Here is a 20,103-nt window from a genome sequence, read left to right as displayed (position 1 = left end):
AAAGGAAATATTTTAAGCTGTTGGATAGCAAGATGTATGATGTTATATTAAATACCAATTTTGTCATATCATCTCCCACTGTTAGATGTTATAGAATAAAGAAAAGTTTTAACAGTAAATCTTTCTTTTAAATGTAGATATACAAAAGTGAAGACGAAGAATATTTGGAGCACTGAATTGATAAAAGAACATTTTTATACTTCATATTATTCCATTTTCTTTCATTTTACTATGCAATGATTCGGTGAAATCCATAAATTTTGCCTTTTATAGTGAAAAATCTGATAGATGTATTTGGCTGCAGAAATGTTTCTGAACTAGTTCCAAAAGAGATATAGAAAAAGAAAGGTTTGGCTTATACATATATTAATCTTTACAGTGGTTTCAGAAAACACATTTCTTGGCATAGCTAAGTTAGGTTTTCAAGTTCGAATTTTTAAAAAAAATATCCCTCATGATGCATGCAACTTCTTTTTTATCAATATGGATATCTACTATATTTAAGTACAGGGTATTTACATTCTTATTGAGAAAAATCAAAGGGGAACACAAATTTTGAGCAATAAAGCCCATTAAATATGGGCAATGAAGCCCATGACATTATGTTTTGGCAAATGCTGTTATCATATCATCATCACCAACAAATGTTTTTCAAAGACTCACCATAAGTGAAGCTAAGTATGAGTTTCTGGGTATATGATATAATATTTTGGGCATCATAGATAATAATTTAAAATAAGACATATGGGGGAATTCCCTGGCTGTCCAGCGGTTAGGACTCTGTGTTTTCACGGCCCAGGGAGCAGGTTCAATCCATGGCTGGGGAATTAAGATCCCGCAAGCCATACAGTGTGGTCAAAAAAGAAAAGAAAAAAACTAAATAATAAAATAAGGCACATGTTCCCTATTTGAAGACAAGAGAATAATTTATACTACCTAGTTTGAGCTCCAATTAATTTATTAAAGGCTGTTTGAAACCTCACAGTATTGTAGGAAGACTAATGGGTGAACTTCCAGAAATAACTTCCCAAACACAACAGGTCTGCTAAGGGAGATAATGCTAATGCAGAGGTACCCAGCCTCTGCCTTCACCTATGCCAGCAGCAAGAAGCAAGTCCCACTGATGCCCCATGAAGCTCAACTTCAATTTAACCTCTTGCATGGGTGTGTCAATTTTGTGTGACCTAAGTTACGTATCTTTCATTATATTTTATTATCTTGGGAAAGGTAATTAACAATTAACAACAATGTGAGAATGTGAGGAACAATCAAAATATATTTTAAAAAGTATTTAAAAACTTCTGGGTAGTCATAAATGGCAAGTGTCTACTTCTATACACAGCCAACTTCCATTTCATTAGCATTGCCAGATTCTATTTTTCTAAGTACTTTCACTATAGTTTTACATATACATACATACATACACACACACACACACACACACACACACACACACACACACACGTACCTACGTAAAATTCTATAATAATTATCCACTCGGGTTTTAAGAAACTATGGGGTACTTGGAAATGGCAGTAGACACCCTCCTCTAGGGGAGGTCATAAAATAATTTTTGTATTGTTAACTCTTGAGTAGTATTATCTTTAAGTTTAACTACAATATATCTTACAATCTTTCTCTCACCAACCAGTGTTAATGTTGCTTCCAAACAGCTTAAGCCAAATAAAAGAATGTTACTGAGTATTTTTTAAAGTAATCGCTTTATAATTTCCAGTCCAGCAAGAAAATTTCTATGTAAATATTGCCAGTGTTTGCTTTTCTTGTGAATGAAGTGGCCATAATTTTTCTGATTAACTCTAAAATGCCTTTCCCACTCACTTCTCTTGTCTACTTGTAATGATATTTGTTCCGAGTCTGCTGAGATACAAATATTAATTTATTTTAGCAGAGGAATCATTTTGAATATACTAGAAAACAAGATGTGCTGCGTAATGAAAAACACATTTCAATTGTTCTTCCTCGAAGCCATTCTGGCTGGTATTTTCTTAGCAGAATTGTTAGAGAATTGTGGGAAAGTTTAAAAGATAACTACATGTGGAAGCAGAGGACTGGCGCACAGGAAATGCTCCATAATTGCTTCTTCCTTAACTTTTCCCCTACTCAGTCCAATTCAGAAAACAGTTATTGCCTCCCTTCTACTTGCCAGGTGTTTGGTGGGCATTGTGGTGAGGTCAGGTCACTGCCCTCAAGCCATTTACAGAGGTAGAGTAAATATTTATTTACAAAACAGGTGCTAGGATCCATGAGAGGATATATAAGCACAGAAGTTCACTTACCAAAGAAGGAAATAATCTTTTGCCTTCATGGAGAAGAGGGTGCTCCAGCATGACTCAAAAGTTATGTAAACGTTCAACAATTATGGAATATATGCCGCATCAGAAAAATGTAATCTGCTAATGTACTGTCCCTTCTAGGTAACAAAATGTAGTAGACTTGGTAAAACAGACAGCCTGTCAACTATAAACACGCAAATCATTTTACAATACAAAGATCTGGGTACTTCCAGCTTCTTTCCAATTATATCACATAGAATGAGATATTCTTTTTTTTTTTTTTTTTTGCGGTACACAGGCCTCTCACTGTTGTGGCCTCTCCCGTTGCGCAGCACAGGCTCCGGACGTGCAGGCTCAGCGGCCATGGCTCACGGGCCCAGCCGCTCCGCGGCATGTGGGATCCTCCCGGACAGGGGCACGAACCCGTGTCCCCTGCATCGGCAGGCGGACTCTCAACCACTGTGTCACCAGGGGAGCCCCAAGAATGAGATATTCTTTGAGAAGCAGAAGCATAATACTCTTAAGTCAATGGGAAGAACAAAGTGAATCAGCTATACATATACATATATCCCAATATCCCCTCCCTCTTGCATCTCCCTCCCACCCTCCCTATCCCACCCCTCTAGGTGGTCACAAGGCACTGAGCTGATCTCCCTGTGCTATGCAGCTGCTTCCCACTAGCTATCTATTTTACATTTGGTAGTGTATATATGCCAATGCAACTCTCTCATTTCGCCCCATCTTACACTTCCCCCTCCAGCTTTCTTCTGATTTCCATTTGCATGGAATATCTTTTTCCATCCCCTCACTTTCAGTCTGCATGTGTTCCTAGGTCTGAAGTGGGTCTCTTGTAGACAGCATATATACAGGTCTTGTTTCTGTATCCATTCAGCCAGTGTATATCTTTTGGTTGGGACATTTAATCCATTTACATTTAAGGTAATTATTGATATATATGTTCCTATTACCATTTTCTTAATTGCTTTTTGTTATTGTAGGTCTTTTCCTTCTCTTGTGTTTCCTGCCTAGAGAAGTTCCTTTAGCATTTGTTGTAAAGCCCGTTTGGTGGTGCTGAATTCTCTTAGCTTTTGCTTGTCTGTGAAGGTTTTAATTTCTCCATCAAATCTAATGAGATCCTTGCTGAGTAACCTTTGTTGTAGTTTCTTCCCTTTCATCACTTTAAATATGTCCTGCTACTCCCCTCTGGCTTGTAGACTTTCTGCTGAAAGATCAGCTGTTAACCTTATGGGGATTCCACTGTATGTTATTTGTTGCTTTTCCCTTGCTGCTTTTAATAATTTTTCTTTGTATTTAATTTTTGATAGTTTGATTAATAGGTGTCCTGGCATGTTTCTCCTTGGATTTATCCTGTATGGGACTCTCTGTGCTTCCTGGATTTGACTATTTCCTTTCCCATGTTAGGGAAGTTTTCAACTGTAATCTCTTCAAATATTTTCTCAGACCCTTTCTTTTTCTCTTCTTCTTCTGGGACCCTTATAATTTGAATGTTGGTACATTTAATGTTGTCCCAGAGGTCTCTGAGACTGTCTTCAATTCTTTTCATTCTTTTTTCTTTATTCTGCTCTGCAGTAATTTTCACTATTTTATCTTCCAGGTCACTTATCCGTTCTTCTGTCTCATTTATTCTGCTATTGATTCCTTCTAGAGAATTTTTAATTTCACTTATTGTGTTGTTCATCATTTTTTGTTGGCTCTTTAGTTCTTCTAGGTCTTGTTAAACATTTCTTGTATTTTTTCCATTCTATTTCCAAGATTTTGGATCACCTTTACTATCATTACTCTGAATTCTGTTTTCAGGTAGACTGCCTATTTCCTCTTCATTTGTTTCATCTGGTGGGTTTTTACTTTGCTCCTTCATCTGCTGCATACTTCTCTATCTTCTCATTTTATTTAACTTACTGTGTTTGGGGTCTCCTTTTTGCAGGCTACAGGTTCGTAGTTCCCGTTGTTTTTGGTGCTGGCCCCCAGTGGGTAAGGTTGGTTCAGAGGCTTGTGTAGGCTTCCTGGTAGAGGGGACTGGTGCCTGTGTTCTGGTAGGTGGGGCTGGATCTTGTTTGTTTGGTGGGCAGGATCGCATCTGGTGGTGTGTTTTGGGGTGTCTGTGAACTTAGTATGACTTTAGGCAGCCTCTCTGCTAATGGGTGGGGTTGTGTTCCTGTCTTCCTAGTTGTTTGGCATAGCGTGTTCAGCACTGGAGCTTGCTGGTCATTGAGAGGAGCTGGGTCTTAGCGTTGAGAAGGAGATCTCTGGGAGAGCTGTCGCCTTTCGATATGACATGGGGCCAGGAGGTCTCTGGTGGTCCAATATCCTCAACTTGGCTCTCACACCTCAGAGGCTCAGGCCTGACACCAAGCCAGAGCACCAAGACCCTGTCAGCCACACGGCTACATCAGAGGGTGCTGGCAAGCTCTATGAACACTTTTAGATCTTCAAATAAAAGGCCTTTACAGACTGTTCTCAATGGATTTCCCGTCTTTGCTGAGCTTCAAAGCTTCCAAGATCTTGGCATCTGGGAAGTGAAAAGCAGAGGGAGGGAGCACGGGGCAGGAGAAGCTCCTGGCCGTGTGCCCACAGGGGTGGTTGCCTGAGGGACCTCGGAGCAGAGGGCAAAAAGTCCCCCGACTGGATGGACCTTTCTGTTATTATCTGAACTGGGTACTTCAGACCCTTATCATACATAAAGTTATGTAATCCAGTTACCTCATAAATATTTTTAGGATTTTCTTGAATTGCTTTTTGTCACTTGTCATGTCCAGTATTACCATATGTAGTCCAGAGGATCCTGTACTGCACAAGTCTAAGGGCAGTACTCACAAAGACCCCATGATGGGCAATATTGTGAATAAGGGTACACAGTGGCCCTGCTTCGCCCATCTGGTACCTCCTCTGCCAGCTTCACTGTGATACCCTCTGTCTGTATTGTCATGCAGCATCCCTGCAACTTCAGGTCTGTCTGGCCCACTTCCCACCCAAATGCGAACATGCTACCTCCATTCAGTCCTCTGGGTGCCACAAACCAATGGCTGCAGTCTTTAAAAATCTTGAACTTGATAGTATCAAAAGGGATCTCTCTCTCTCTCTCTCTCTCTCTCTCTCTCTCTCTCTCTCTCACACACACACACACACACACACACACACACAAACACACAAAACTTAAAACTCCATGTTAATAGCAGGTCCAATATCCAATGTTCCTAAATAGTTGTTGATTTTTTGTTTGCTTTCCAAATAAGATTATGAGACTAACTTTTCAAATAAGTAAACAAAAAATTACAAGTAAGGAAACAAAACAATTACAATAACAACATTATCCATAATGTAATAAATAATTTATGGTAGGCATTGTTCCCAGAAAAGTACCTGGGAAACTCCAAAGCTATAAATTCAAGGGTTAAGGCTGTATGTTAATGAGTCCATCATGATTCCAAAAGGTGCTAATAATATTTATTTATACTGAATCCTAAGCATATTGTCAAGTCCAAGTTGATGTGTCAGACCTGGGATGATGAGATTGAGTTTCCGGGAGAAACCCAGCAGTACTGGCTGATCTCAATTGATCTTGGAGACAACTCTGACAAGTGAAGCAAGACAAGGGCATGTGGATACCAGCAGCTCCATTTGTCTGGGTGCGCTTAACAATGAGCTTAGAATTCCAAATAAATAAATATTATTAGGTAACCTTTGCCAGCTCTCCTTCTTGAACTGAACAAGACAAAAGTGGAACATGGAAGTCAAGGACATAGCCACAGACTAGCTGGAGTAGCACAGTTGTGAGGGTCTCAATATTATGTTTGCATCTCTAACTTGTCTGTGGCTAAGCGCAGATTTGGGGGATGCCTGCCAAGTAGTCTGTGGTTGTAGACTCCAAACTCAGTAGGAGTAGATATCCTTAATTGAGGTTTGATATAGACTGCACTAGAGTAATTTATCAATGTATAAAATATGTTGTGTACCTTCATGTGCTGCTCGTAAAATATCTACTGCCTCCGTCAGATTTAAATAAAGAAATGCAGGTTGAAGGAATAAATGACTACAGAAGAGGGAAGATTAAGATGCTGGGTAAAGACAACACTGGAATGCCACCAAACCAACTCCCTAGTACTTGCTACTTGCAAATGGACAACTTTGAGATCAGCCACCCTCACTGTGAAGAGGTCTGCTTCCCCCTGCTGGAAGCATCCAACAGCTGCACTTACTCCAGAAATTTCTTTTCAATCACATCATCACCAATGATAGTAACAGCTAACATTTATTGTGTGCTTGCCCAATAAATGGATTTGGTATATGAAAATGATAATAAAATGTCACTCTCCTCATGTGCATGACTAAATCTTGCTTATGACTCCTGCATATGTGGCTATGATTCTGTCTGGGCTTTTCTTTGACCACAGCACATGTAATAACACACTCAAGCCCATGAAATAATATGGTTGGATATTCTAATATTCAAAAAATACTCTACTATCCTCTGGCCTATCTCAAATATGTGCCCACACGTTCTAATTACTCTCAAAACCTGCAATCACAAGCAGAATCTCTACTTTCTCAAAGGGAGAAATTCTTATATTCTTTTTCTAAATATCATATCATCTTTCTTCTTCTTATACAATTTTTAATAATTCTTTTCTTCCATACAGAACAGGCTTCAGGGTCCTGTGGAGGCCTCTTTCTTAACCAATTATATGATTGCTTCCCTATAATACCTCCTATAATAATTGAAATGCCATAGCCTGACTCTTTCAATATCTCTATGTATATATGTTTTATGCATAGATTAATTATTCACACAGACTAGAAGCCAATTGAAAGACAATTTTTCCAAAACAAAATAATCTCATGAAGCCACCAAAATCAGTTCATCAAATTTCACATATATATGATATACTCTAATATTTTATGGACCAGTTTAGGTAAATGTCACAATTTGTAATGGAAGTTAATATACATTCAGTGACTATGAATAGTTACTAAAGCTTCTGAATAAGTAACATATCATAATTATGGCTGGTGGTAATTTGGATGTCTTCCAGTTGTCATCAGGAAATGAGGTGTATCCTCAGGAAGATAATTAAAAGGAAATTGTATACAATTTTCTAGGACCTTAATAAACACTCACAGATAATGAATATCAAAGACAAATTGGTGCTTTGCAATTCATTTTGTTTTCCAAATAGAGACTGTGTGTCACAGAAAGAGGGTTCATTTTGGAGAGTGAACTTTCTAAGATGAAACTGATCTCTGGTGATTCACAGCAGATGGGAAAAACATGACCTTCTCAGTTTTAAGATTTTGAAAGATTAATATCACATGGGGAACAGTTGATTAAAAACACAACGGTTTCAAGTTTGAGGGGCCTCCCTGAGATGAATATAGATATTCTTAATAAAGCTGTGCTCTAACTTACAGAAAAGTTACAAGAATAATGTTTTGTCTCGTTTGACTATTCCTTGGTCAGAACAAGCTGTTACTGTTTTCTGTAAGTAACAATGCCTATTGGTTACCTTGAACTTGATTTCTTTATGTTCACCTTGCAACATATCAAATTTCATAGTCCACCAGGATTCAAAACAGACAAGGATCGAACACTGGGAGATCAGAATTCAAAATCAAAAAATATCTAAAATTACTCTGACAGTCTCATGCAAGAGACATGTGTTCTCCCTGTGAGATTTTCAGTTCTGCTATTAAGTTATATAACTATATAACTATCAATATTATAACTGCAGTCAAATCTTGATGTAAATCAGCTTAGATCATTTGCAGCCTTTATACTGGCATAACTTGGCTGTTAAAATTGGTCAATGGATGCTCTTACAAATACCTCTTAGAGAACCTAGGGCTAAGATCTCTGAGGGCAGTTCTTTTTATTTATGATGGTAGCATTTTACTGTTTTTCTTTTGAGACAGTGTACTCAAGGACTATGATTTCCATATCTGGGAAATATTTAGAATTTTTTTCATTTTTGAAAAATATTTTTAACTTTTAATAAACTGGATTATGGCAATTAGGGATGGTTTCAAAACAGCTAATAGGAAATGAAGGTCTAAGATATGCACCACAGATAATTAAAGAAAAAATTATTTGGTATCTCTATTTGGAAAAATGCATAACTCTTTTCTTCAGCTATTTAAAGTAAAATTAGAAATGGTAACAGAGTTTACATTTCTCCACTAAGTCAATATTTATTTATTTTTAAACTCAGGCTTTATTTGAATAGTCTATCAATTTAAATGATTAAACCTCTTTACAAAAAAGTAATGACACATCTAGCAATATTATGCACATTGTTAAAGGTAAGAGAATGCCTGCGTCTGTAATTAAATACCAATGTTAAAGAAAAAGATTAAGCAGAAAATTTAAATTAATACACAGTATCTTACTTTCCTATTTGAGGTATTTTTAATAGGCTGAGATTAATTATGACTGTAACAACACATGCCAGCTTGTTTGATAAGAGTAACACATTGTGGCTGAATGAAAATTGTATAATTGTATTCTCCTTATATTTGAGAATAAGTATTAACTGAACACTTGGCTAATATAACCATTTCTTTTTTTTTCTTTTATTATTTTTTTAACATCTTTATTGGAGTATGATTGCTTTACAACGGTGTGTTAGTCTCTGCTGTATAAGAAAGTGAATCAGCTATATGTATACATATATCCCCATATCCCCTCCCTCTTGCATCTCCCCTCCCACCCTCCCTATCCCACCCTTCTAGGTTATAACCATTTTTGAAACAATTGCAAATATTAGCTGATTCTATTCCTCATCCCTCACACTCAATTAATTGTGGGTTTCTTAAATATCCAAAACACTTGACCCCTAGTAAAATTTGACCATACTTCCTATCTGTACATCTTGCGTAAATACAAGTCTAATTATTTTAGAAAACTATGAAATACTGCAAACATACAAAGAGTTTAGAGAATAAGGCTCCCTTATTACCAAGATTTAACGTATGCTTCTATTTTGTCATTCTTTGCTTTAGATCACTTTTTTTTGTTAAAAGAAGTAATATTTTACCAATGTAGTTAAAAGTCACATCTACTGCACCCATTATTGTCAACTTCTTTGTAGAAAGACCTAACATCTTAAAGTTATATGTAACCTACCAATCTTTTTTTAAACTTCATATATATGTGTGTGTCTGTGTCTCTGTGTGTAACAGCATGAGATATTAATAATATATTTTGTATTTTAACAATTCATATAAATAACATCTTACTGTCCATGCCACTTTTTTGCTTTCAATATTGTGTTTCCAACGGCACACTTGAAGGTCATACATTTCAAAAGTTTCATTATGTTCTGCTTAATGTATATGCCATTATTTGTTTGTTTATTTATTTATTATTTCCTGAAAACGTTCTCACAACATGACCTTATTGCTAGCCCCTTTTACATTCCTCAATCTTATCTGCTTTACTTTCAGCATCTTGCGATACTGTTAATCAATCTCTCCTTCTTGAAACACAATTTTCTCTTCATTTTCTTGATACCACTAGCTTCTGGATTTTACCAGTCCTTGCTCCTTTTGTCTTCTCATTTTTATCCTCCCTTTGGATGACTGCATGTACTTTCCTGACTTCCATTACAAGTAGGCCAAGGCTTTCTCCTGAAATTCAAACCTGTAACTAGATGTCTCCACTCAGTTAGCCCACTGACAGCCCATGTTATCTTGCTCAAGACTGGATGTTTCTTGTCCAGGCTTGACCCTTGCCTTGCATTACCTATGCCATGAACCTTGACTCCTTCACCATCCCCACAACTATTCGATCATGAAGTCCATTTAACTACTTCTCATGTAAAACTTCCTATAAGATCAAACCACTTTTCCTGCCTCTAGTCATCAAACTTTATCATCTATTTTCCACACTGAATTCTAAATGATGTTTCCAAAACCAAATATAATTATGCAACTTCTCTGCTTAACTTAAGTGGCTCCATGTGGTTCTCTGAATCAAGTAATCAAACCTTAATGTAAGTCACCAGGCCTAGCATTTCAATTTCTTTACACATCTCATATTCATACTGACACAGTTCTTCTCTTTTCATCAAAATACTCAAAGAGGTAGAAAGTTGCAAATGAAAATTAAATATATTTCTCTTGATCTCTTAAATGTCTTTATTGAGGCCTGGGCATACTACCACACATACAATAAGAAATCTTGAAATTAGATAACCAAATTGGATCTCATAATCATTTAGAATGGTAATGAAAGAAGATGCTGAGAAATTTAAGACAAATAAATATAGTTTTTATATTAAAAATATATTTTGTAAATTACAGTGTAAAAAATCTTCTTTAGAAACTCAAAATGGACAAGAAACACAGTAGTTAATTAAAATTTGCAAAACAGTTTTCAATTAGTAGAAATTAACATATATCTCCTGAACCAAATAAATCAGATTCTGTTTTCTCTTTTGATCAGTTCTGTTGTTGATCAAAGAGATGTAGAAGACATAGGTTATCTGACTTTAAAGACATTTGACATCATTTCTTCATCAATTATACCATTTCTTATGGTTTATTTTGGTTGACAGAAGAATAAGTACTGGATAAGTGTCACACTTATGTAGATTAAAAAAACAAATTGAATGACAGTACAGAAAAAGCCAAATTTAAATTAAATCATAATAAACTGCAGATAAATTTCAAGAAGCATAAAATTAAAATGTGGTTTGTTCTAGGCCTCCACATGATTAATGTCTTTTAAAATAACTTGTATTAATATATAAAATGTCTGCTTATTAAGTAGGTTCCTGTCATATATCTATGAGGAACAGTGATTTTATATCACTAGAGAAAGAATTAGTGAACTGGGAGATAAAGCTGAGAAAAATATGAAGAACATAGCAAAAAGAGAAAGAACATGTGAAAGAGCTAGTCAGACACTTGGAAAATAGGAGAATTCCAAAGTACATTTTATTGATGTTCTAGAAGAAGGACAAAGAAAAGGGTGTAGGAAAAATATTTAGAGAATTTCTAGAATTGAAAAAAATAAATATTTAGCTTGAAAAGGAACAAGTCCTAAACAGAAAAATAAAAACAAATCCATACTAGATGAATGTAGCTGAACTGCAGGATCAGCTGCAGACAAAGAAAAACCTTACAATCTATTGCAGAGAAAAGAGAGATCACCAAAACAGAAATAGCAGACTGACAACACTGATAACTAGTAAAATATAATGAAATAACAACTTCAAAGTGTACAGAAAAAATAATTCTGCAAAATAGTCTATATTCAGCTCAAACATGATTAAAGAATAATGGAAAGAAGGTAATTTTTAACAAAATTTAAATGTATTGATCTCTACTAAAGGAACTATGAAGGTATCTATTTCAGCATGGAATAAATGCCCAGAAGGGAAGAGTGATACTTAAGAAACAATGAGTAAAGAAATGAATAAATATTATGTACACCTAAATAAACATTGACAATAAAAGTAATAATATTAAGTGATAACAATACTAATGACGAAATTAGGCAGTTGATTGAAAACCAAGGTGAAAAAAAATACTAAAAATGATAAGGAAGATGACATAATCATGAAATATGAAAGCATCACAAGAGAGGCTTGTAAAGCATTTGGGGGAGGAATATAGACTGATAAATTTGACCATATTTAAATTTAAAATTACTCCAAACTCAGCTCTTCTATGAACAATTATATATAAGATATTAAGCAAAATGGATATAGTAACTCTATTTGGCATCATTTAAGTGATATTGCTCAAAAGAAGTTAAGTAGCATGAAATTTTACTTAATGTAGATGAATTTAAAATAAATTATAGTCTTCTTAAGTATGACTAGAAGAGTGCCTCTCTCACAGCAGATACTCAGTAAATATTTTTTAAATGAATAAATATTTCAGAATTGCTGAAACATTTCAAGTTAAGTAGCAAAAAATAAAGAATAAAAAAGTTATAGCTCAAAATGTAGCTAATACTACCATTTTATCTTTTGTTTTTCTCCTTAATCATTCTATTAACACTAATGATAAATTATATACTTTTTGGAGCTTACATTTTACACCAAATTTGCACATGCCGTATTTTTGATTGAAAACTGAGATCTCTAAGTTTCACACCAAGGAACTTTAGTTATTTCCAATTCCAGTGATAATTCCTACTACTGGTTAAAACCAAGAATACTGATAAGAGATTATGGTGATATTAGAGTAATGAACTATATTATGATTTTTTAAAGCAGTGAAATAAATCTGATGATACAATTCAAAAATTTTCAGGACAAAGTATACTAAAATGAAAAATGCATGAATAAAATAAACATTATTCTTACTCACTACTGCTCAGTTTTCTAATAATATCAAGCTGGGTACCAAGAATAGGCCATTGCTCAAATGGTGACCCTGGTCTAAGGGTAGCGTTATACAACGGTGCTGACAATTCTGCAAGGGGGGTTGGCTCATTTTGTTGAAAAGTGATCCTGAAAAGGGGACCAGGGCCTGACCTCTTAAAGTCAAGGTTTCCTCAGTTCCTTTATCCAGATCCAGGTGTGATAGACACAACCTGCTAGATACCAAAGCAATCCTCCTACATGAAGGGGCCTCAGGTACCACAACTTTTAGAGATGACTAAATCGCTGTGCAATTCACAAACATTGCTATTTTCCAGGGCATAAGATAAACTCAGGAGGGCTGAAGGAGAATAATGTGAGGTAACTGCTCCCTCACAAACCCCTAAACCATCAGTCAGCTCATTTTCTCTCTAGTTTAACACCATGGTTAGCTCACTGATTTTGTTTTGCTTTACTTCTGCAGTTACAGAAGTTTTAATGCTCAACAGTCTTTTCCTACCAATGAGCTTTGACTGAGAACCTAGAGTTGAATGGTCCTAGCCAAATCCCATTCAGGTGAATGAAGGGTCCCCATGACAGAGACTTGCCTCCTGCACATCTCCCTTATCTAAGAAGTGCCTGCCACATTTGCTACAATGGGATCTTCTCACTCTTACCGAACAAAAAGCACTTGGCACCTTTTTACTAAAGCACTTCAGCATCAGGCCGCCCATAGACATACATAATCATGAATAAAACTGGACAGGTTCAGATGTAGGGAAATACATGTAAGGAATAATTATGACTGAATGTTGTTATTGATTCCAAGGAGAATGTGATCATTAATCTGAGTTTTGATATCTTAGCATGGTTTCATCAAGTAAATGATGAAATTATCATGAAATTAAGGGGTGGTTGTATTTTGTTTGCTGTAAAGCAATGAAAGTTGTTAACTATTTCAGAAAATCATAACATAAACTGTAATACTGCCCAGGGTATTTGAATTATTAATAACACAACAACAGAAACCTGTGCGAATCTGCATATTTCACTCATGGTGTAAACATTTGACTACTTCTCTATATCGTCTACTGAAGTCTTGCTAAGACATGTAGACATTGAAATATTTATTATTCTATTATAAATTAATAATAAAATTAATCAATTAATCGAATTAATCGATTGATTGATTAGATTATTATTGACACAATATTGGCATTTTATGTAATTTTGGTACACAAAATATTGGTATAAAATAATTGGTGTTTTATGAAATTATGTAGGTGGGTTGTGTTATCTACAAATTTTATTTCGGGACAGTAAAAAGGGAGTTATAAAATATTTGCTATTAAAATAGAATCTGATAGGGCTGAGAACCACTTTTCCAAAGCAAACCAGATACAGTCAATGCTAACAAACTTTCTGACTGTAAAAGTAATAAAGGCTTCATGTTAGTTTTCTAGGGCTGCTGTAAAAAAGTACCACAAACTGGTACTTAGACAAAAGAAATTTATTCTCACACTTTTGTAGGTTAGAAGTCCTATTGGTTCTATTCCCCTAGAAAACCCAGACTAACACAGAAGGCTGGGCAGCAGAGAAGTCAGCCAAGGCTGTACCACAAGAACAGTGTGGTTAAGGTGCTACTGCAAGTATCCTGACCCCTGGACACATGCCTCTTTGCCCACTGCTGACTCCATAACAGCATGGACATTTGCTAAAATCATCCCTGTACTTGTGACTCTGCTGTGGCCACAGTGAATAATCCTTAGCTGTCCGAACATCTTGATTTTATTGACTCCAAATGCAAAGTCTCATTGGAAGCATCCAGTTAACCAGTGCCAGAGGGTAGGGAGAGGAAATGTCCAGTCCCCTTTGCTTTTTATAGAAGAAAGACAGGCTCAGCATCCCACCAAAGACTGCACAGAGGAAATTCCCTCAAATTATGAAGGGAATTCAAATAACAAAATAAATGCCAATGTCAACTATTATGGCACTCAGAGCACCTGGTAAGTCTTTTCATACCTGCTATATATATATATGTGTGTGTGTGTGTGTATATATATATATATATATATATATATATATATATATGCCACACATACTTACATTATGTTTCCAATATATGTTTAAAATATCTAGGTCACCAAATAGCATCTGAAAGAATTCTCACACTGGCCTTGCTAAAAATAACATTGTAAGAATTAAAATTTGTCTGCCTCTGCTTTCCTTGTCTATTTTGACTAATTATATTCTACCTGGAAGACCATATATATTCTAAGAATGTCATCATGAGTTTTATTTTCTATTAATTGAACTATATTGTGACTCTAGCATAAGCTCTTCTCCCTATTCTTTTGGAAAACACTTTCATAGATGTTAACACTTAACCTTGAAAAAGTCTTCCAATACTCAAGAAGAATCAATTAGGAACAAGTTTAAAAGAGAAAAGCAAATAACCAAAGGTATAGCAAAAACAATCAGTGTCATCAGTGGATAATATTGAAAGATGTTGTTTATAGGAAGTTGAATATTATGACAAAATGGAAGTGATACTGGCAAAATTCCATGAGTTAAAATAGAGTTTCTTCAGTGAATGTCATAATAAACAAGTCAGGGAAAGTCAGATGTTTTCTGTTCTCACACTCCTTTCAGATTGCTGAGAGAAAAGTGACCTTCTCTATTGCTAAATTCAGAAAGGTATCTAGCTGTAATATTACTGATGCTCCAAAACTGTTAAGAACTAAAAAAAACAGATTTTAGAGAAAAGTCAAAAAGTACACCCTTCAAATTAATATTTTCTACCCAGTTAGTTTAAAATATTTTACATTGTTCAGTTACCTTTTAATACCTCCAAAAGGTAAAAACAGAGAAGAGTTTTCCTTCTTCTCTATGAAGAAATAATAATTGTGGAGCATTCTCTGTGAGCCAGAAACCATGAGAGATGTCTTCATCTGTGCTATCTCATGTAATCGGCATAAGCCTGAAAGATCCATGTATTGCAATTGATTAATTCTTTTAATCTAGTGTCATATTCTCCATCTCCTTTCTCCCCCATGAAATTTATTTGTTCAAGAAACAGTAGTATGCCTTTTGAAATTGCCCATAGTCTGGATTTTGTTGACTGCACCAAATTTGCATACAGTTTTTATTTTTTTCATTTTACAAGACTACTAAAGGTAGTGTTATCGTCTTCCACCCTGAGACACATAATATCTGGTTTTCTCTTTTTGTGATGTTAGCAGCCATCCATAGATACTTGATTCCTCCTCTCTTTGTGCCAGTTTTCAAGGTAATGGCTTAGTTCACTGACATGATTTAATAGTGAGCTACTAGTTAATATTTCAGTACCATTATAAACCCACAGATCTAAATACATTTGAAGTGATGCAACCTTTTGTGGTTATTATCTTTTTTGATGATATAATTGTCAATGAGAGCCTCTTCATGTGAGCGTTTTGAGCACAATCCCTTGCTGTTTGGTGTGACGTGTTACTGTCTCATCTTGCACTTGTCCTGCCCAGCCCTGAAATCAGCACTTTCTCCAAAGGAACCCTGCTTTGAGAAATTGTATTTAGGCTCAACATGGGCACGTGATAGCACTGCTTTTTATAAATTACAAAATAGTCAAAGCTTCTCTGATCAGGAATTTGAGAAAGTGGAGCATTCTTGCTTGTCATCAAAACTCTTGGATCATCAACCAAAGCTATTTTCAAATGATTTCCTTGTTAGTTGCTTAGACAATACAAGACTAGGTAAGGAATACAATAAAAATCTTAAAAGCATTGTCAGCCAAGAAAGTGACCAACTCCCACAGTATTTTTTCCTTCATATTTTATATTCAGCTTCTAAATTTATGTAAAAACAGGTATTATTTTCCAGGTACTATTATCTGCTATATCTACATAGTGCTTTACTGGTTTTCTGTCTCCTACTCCAGTGCTTTTGTCCCAGTGCTGTGCTGCCCACTGATGGCAAAGGAGATCTACTCCAAATACTCTTCATACTGGGGTGAGAAGTCTAAATTGCATAGCAGAAAATCCTTCTTCTTCTCAAGAAATACAGCTTTTATGTTGGAATTTCTATTTTCAGTTCTAATAAGTGACCCTACTTCACAGTTGATGTACCAGCTCCTGTGGGAGAGACATTGCCACATACAGTATTCTATTGCTAACTTGGGATACATTTCTAAAATCCTCATGCAATTAAAATACTTCAGATCTTGTTAAAAAAAAAAAAGACTGGGAATCTGACAAGCGAGTGAAACTATTAGAAAATTATGCTTTTAAAGACTTTAACAAAATAAAACAATGACTATAGCACACTAAATAAAGGAATAATCAACATATCCTAAATTAGCTACTTCCATTCCTTTGAGGAATAGATATTATTAAATAAGCAAATTAATAAAAGCTTTACTTATATAAAAATGGAATTATTTACTGGAAACAAAGTTTTCCATTTTCCATGAGATTTTTATAATATTTCTTGCTTTGTTGCTGACAGTAGAAATATTAAGAAGTATGTGAGTTATTATTTATGTGCATGAGAGAAAGTCAGACAGTGAAGTTGGGAGAAAAAAGAGAGAGAGAGAGAGAGAGAGAGAAATCTGCCCACAATCTCAGTGCTTTCCTGGTAGAATGACTTGAGATTCTTATCTGACTCCAGCATTTGGCCATTATCTCTAGAGGCAAACAATAATTGGGGTGCTTCAAAAGGACAAAAGCACTGAGCAATCTTCATTGAAGCCAATCAGATAGGTATGATTACATGTGGACTTTCAAAACTACAGTTCCATTCAATGCATCACCCACAAAGACTTCATACCAATATACACCAAACACTTGAGGATTTTCGCCTGACTCTGCCACTCTCTCTTACATATCTGTCTTGCTTCTCTCCTAATAGCTATATGAGTGCAGTTCTAAGTCCCACATTCATATGGTTTTCAGCATCTTTTACTCTTTCAAAATTGTTTCACCACAAAATCCTCTGATTTTATTCATTCTTCAGCTTTGCTGAGATTTTTTTTTATTCTACTTCTGTTTTTCTTTGTGATTGCAACTAATGAGTCATGCCTGTACACTTGTCTGTGCTCCAATAAATATTTTTGTAGTTGAGGAAAAGATATACAGAAGGAAACAGAATACACTAAGGGAAACATGAATACTTAAGGGAAACTCACTGTTTGAGAAGTATTATTGTAATTAAAGAAATACCAAGCTATTCTGATGGTTTAAAGTTTATGGGACATTAAGTTTCTTGATGAGAAGCCAGGAATTCTGACTCCTAATTAAATGCTTTTTCACTTCCACCGTTCTGTGTCTATTTTAAGATTCTAAAGAATTTAAATAGATATCTCTTAAACTTGTCACTCTAAACAACGTAAGATGTCTCCAAATGATAAAAAAAAAAAAAACAGGGGTAATAGTTGGAAGAGATTAATGTAGTCAGCTGGCTACATTGTCTGGTTTTGTTAACTTCAATAACATAATACAGTAAAATTTCTTAATGGTATTATCATGAATAATTTCTTTTCCATAATAATGTCTTTTCCTTTATTTTATTCCCATGAGGTTTTTGTTCCATGACCCACAAATTATTGTTATACATATGGAAGGTATTGCTTGTTTTCAATACATAATTTCAAACAATTATTAAAAAATAATTGTTTTATTGCAATTAACAAATGAAGATATCCTTGCCTTTGCAAGCTTCATAACACTTCTTAAATATTTCTTCAAACTTTTCTCAAACTTAGGAGGAAAACAAATTCTCTTTGTCCCGCTCTACTTCAGATCATATTCTTTCCTTCTCTTTAATATCATGTAATTAGGCAGCACTATGACATAATGTTGGAGTTTGAGTTTTTGGAGTCCAGTTAGTATTTGGTTCCCTTTGAGATTTTGTAGTTATGTTTCAAAGGCAGTTAGGCATGATCATAGTATATTTTGAACCCGTTTAAAAAAAAGAACATTTTGTTTTTTAAAAAACTTGGTGAATGCTTGTCCTCTACAGATTCTTTTATAAATGAGAATTTATTTAAAAACAAAAAGAGAATAACCTATCTTAGTTTGAAATGTATTATTTTAGTAAAGAATTTTTAAATTGATAGTTGATTTGATGAGCTGGAATAAATTTTGAATTATAGTTCATCAACATTTATGAAATTGTGATGCTCAACTTAATTTCTACTTTGCAAACCTTTGTTTTACCGTGACCTATGAGTTCCACTTTCACAGATGAAGAGTGGGGAGAGGGGTGTGGACTTACATGGTGATTTCATAAATTCATCATACATACTTCACAAGAACCTCCCAAATGTCCATTCATTATTTGATGTGATAATACTCCCTCTTAAAGGTAAAGCTTTAAATGAATAAATTCACCTTGCTGTGGATTGCTTTAGAGAAGTAAATTAGGATTTAGTTCCACTATAACCACAGAAGCTAATGATGCTAATTAAGGTTTGAGGAGACAAAAGAAAATTCAGAGTGAGACGGTAGATCTGGGCAGGGTTGGAGGAGTTTAACCAAAAGCTAAATGTTAGTGTGTTGAGATGCTGCTTGGGATTGGAGGTGGGTCAGTGAAAAGGAAGAGAAAACTAGAAATGAGAGACAAATTCAGAAAGGGGTGGGAGGAAGATAACAAGGAAATATATTAGCTCAGTATCTTGGTGGCAATCAATGTAGCAATAAGTGGCCTAGACAGATTCTAACACGGGCTGGAGAGTGCACCTGCTGTGGGATGGACCTGCACTTTTGTTGACAGGAGAATGATCAGATAAGATAGCATCGCATCTTTACTACTTTCATAATGTTTTACCATCTGATCTTTTCTGTTTTAAGTGAATATTCACACTGCTTCCTTGAAAGATTTTTTAATCATAGGCTTAACTCTTATCAATATATAACTTCTAAACACTTTTTAAAGGAACCATATGTGAAGAACATGTTCGAGGGGGGCCATCCTCAATTTTCCAGTGTTGGGAAGAGAGAAGCGAAAGAGAACTATCCCAACTGCTCAGGCTCTGTACCCTGCTTCATAAACTCTAGCACCCTCAATTCGTCTCAGAATGGAACCAGCTGTTTTCTAACCTTTTTATTTAATCATAGGTAGCATTTTGGAGAGTACTTGAAATGTTTTTAAAATGTATAAAAATTAATTTTTCTGAATTTAAAAAAATGAACCACAAATCTATCATCCCTTTGCAATTTTAATGTTTCTAACAAAGAGTGCTGATTCTAGATTTAGTTCCATCTTTCACAAAATAGAATATATAGACAGCATTAAGATAGACAGCATTCATTTTTGTTTTTTGGTGTAATGGTTTTTTGCTTTCATAAGCTTTCAACCTTTCATTTTAAAAATACACAATGCCATCACCCCAGTTTTGATGTGAGAGAAAAGAAAACTAACCTTGTTGTTATAACTGATGATAAACCTGCCAAGTATCATTTTTAGATGTTTTTGTATTGAGGTTT

The sequence above is a fragment of the Lagenorhynchus albirostris genome, chromosome 5 (genome assembly GCF_949774975.1).
Source record: "Lagenorhynchus albirostris chromosome 5, mLagAlb1.1, whole genome shotgun sequence".
Classification (NCBI taxonomy): Eukaryota; Metazoa; Chordata; class Mammalia; order Artiodactyla; family Delphinidae; genus Lagenorhynchus; species Lagenorhynchus albirostris.
Note: the sequence above shows the minus strand (reverse complement) of the source record.